This window comes from Limulus polyphemus, unplaced genomic scaffold (genome assembly GCF_000517525.1).
Source record: "Limulus polyphemus unplaced genomic scaffold, Limulus_polyphemus-2.1.2 Scaffold2264, whole genome shotgun sequence".
Lineage (NCBI taxonomy): Eukaryota > Metazoa > Arthropoda > Merostomata > Xiphosura > Limulidae > Limulus > Limulus polyphemus.
In genome coordinates, this window is record NW_013667874.1 from 54,668 (window position 1) to 57,303 (window position 2,636).

Below are 2,636 nucleotides of genomic sequence, written 5' to 3' on the forward strand. Positions count from 1 at the left end.
ATAGATACTACCAAACGAAACTTTTACTAGTAATTAGGGGCGAATTTTAGTCCAAGAAGAATAGGGACGAAAATTAACACCATACCACTAGTGCAAACAGTATATATATATATATATATATATATATCCAAGAAGACCCACGGCAGTAATTCGTGACAAAGGTGCTTCCACCAAGTGCTGACTAAGGGGCTGAATACTTATTCAATCAGGAAATTTCAGTTTATATATTTTCTTTGCAGGTTTTGCTGACATTCAATTTCCTCCACACAAAACTGTGTTAAGTTTGATCATTAAAGTTTTGAATAAAAAAATATTCATTAAAAAATTGTTTACATTATTTGTATTTCATCAAAATGAAACATTATTGATTGGGGGTGAATACGTTTGCAAAGCACTGTAAATGGAGTTCAGTTAAACAGAATTAATGTCACAAGTAGGGTACCTCATGGTTCAGTCTTAGGACCTTTGCTCTGTTTTGATTTATGTCAATGACAGAGATGATGGAATGGTCAAAAAATTACTTAAATTTGATGACGATATTAAGGTATTGGATGTTACTGGTTTACAAAAGGATTTAGTTCATTTAGTGAGTTGGACAAATAAATGGAAGATGGGTTTTGAATATATCATTACCATTACGAGTCCTAATACTACTAGTAGTACTAGTAGAAATGTCTCTAAATTTGAAATAGGATCCTCATCATTTACTTATACACTTATTATTCAAATGAAATTTAGGTATTCAAAAGAATAAAATTCTAGTATTATTATCCAGTTGGTCAAGTTAAAAGTAATTAAACTTGCTTTCAGCTTTAAATTCTAATTTCCTTAGTTAATGCAAGTTAAGCCTAACTAAAGTTAGTAACATCTTAACAAAATGAAATGTACTATCAGTATCACTTCGTCTTTAATTCTAATAGCAAAGTTTATCTTTTAAAGGCATGATAAAACATGAAGTGACTCTAAATAATCATACTGAAATAAAATAAACTCAAATACACACCACTTCAAAAGCTATTGAGTGTATCAAATTAACCGCAATCACTTCCAATGCTACCACTTCGTTCTTTCTCTTCTTACTCCCCTACAATTACATTACTTTACTCAAAACTCACCTAGAGGGCGAATATATAGGAATGAAATAGAATATCAATTATTGCTTATTGATTAATTAAACAATATCCGCAAAATTATACATCGTTTCATAAAAATATCACTAGAAATTTGTTTTATCTTTGGTGATTAATGAGCATTAATATTAAACAAAGTGAAATATATTAGTACTGTTATACAAAGTTAATCCGAACGATAGGTGATAAATAATCAAGGTAAAACACACAAATAATACCTCTCTTCGGATAAATACAAATAACGATCTATATTTCCGTATATATCTTTATTAGTTCAATATTTCGCTTTTACAGCAAGGTTCGGTTTGTTTTGAATTTCGCGCAAAGCTACATGAGGGCTGTCTGCGCTAGCCGTCCTTAAGTTAGTGTGATAGACTAGAGGGAAGGCAGATAATCAACAACACCCACCGCCAACTTTCGGGCTACTCTTTTACCAACAGATAGTGGGACTGATAGTCACTTATAATACCACCACGGCTGAAAGGGCGAGCGTATTCAGATTTCGAGTCGATCGCCTTAACCATCAGGACCGCATTTACAGCTACGTCAGGCGCTATCGCTATCCTATAATTTCAGAAATCATAAAATTACGTAAAATACGAAATTGCAGTACTCGTTACATTCTATTTGCCGATCAGTTGTATGATAACCTGTGAAACGAGAAGTATTTATTTAAGTTGATAGAATTAAAATATATTATTAGGGTGGTAAATTTCATAATTCTTTCCCGAAAAAAATCGTAAACTATATATTTTTTTAACTAATTAGGAAAATCCTATTTTTGCAAAAGGCCTCCACTAAATTCAATACAGCAGCCTAAAAATAGGACTTTTCAGTTATGGCAACAACGAAATTGATTGTGAAATTTGAAAACGGCTTGAACGACTAATGAAATAATCTTATTAAAAGTTTAACATAGTAACAAATGTACATTTGTTTTGTACATTTGTTATTGCGTTAAACCTGTAATAAAGGTTTCTGAATTACCTATTCAAGCCTGAATAAGGTGTATCAGTTCTTATTCGAGACATGAGAGCACTAGACTTATCTAAACAAACTACACAATTATTTTTTCGTTTTCGACCCTTCCATCACAAGCATGACGCCCATTTCATATTTTTTATTAATTTTACCACTAGCGACCAAAGTTTAATGTCTAGTATTTATTTTGTCATGCAATCGTCCGGCACTTTTATATCAAATATGAGGCTAAGTAATGAAAGGTAAGATTAGAAAGAAATTTTGTCTACCTTGCCCCACTTTTTCGGAAACTCTGGGTGAAAACCAGTCGCCCCAGTGGAACAGCGGTGTGTCTGCGGACTTACAACGCTAGAAACCGGGTTTCGATACCCGTGGTGGGCAGAGCACAGATAGCCCATTGTGTAGCTTTGTGCTTAACTTCAAACAAAAACAAAAGAAAACCAGTCATGTATATATATATGTATGTGTGTATTTTTAGTTGGTCTAATACAATTCCACGCTGAGTTTTTATTCAGATTGTTACGT

The 2,636-nt window shown here is 32.7% G+C and overlaps 1 protein-coding gene across 2 annotated transcripts in view; it reads right to left on the reverse strand.

The window, feature by feature from the left end:
* The window catches only part of LOC106466458 (craniofacial development protein 1-like), a 24,600-nt gene extending 23,497 nt beyond the window's left edge, over nucleotides 1–1,103 (reverse strand). The window contains exon 1 of one of the 2 annotated variants that reach the window (XM_013926743.2): nucleotides 1,004–1,103. The gene's annotated coding sequence lies outside the window, so the exon portion shown is untranslated. The remainder of the gene's footprint in view (nucleotides 1–1,003) is intronic. The other variant, XM_022394454.1, reaches the window with a different exon arrangement.
* Between the last annotated feature and the right edge of the window lie 1,533 nt (nucleotides 1,104–2,636).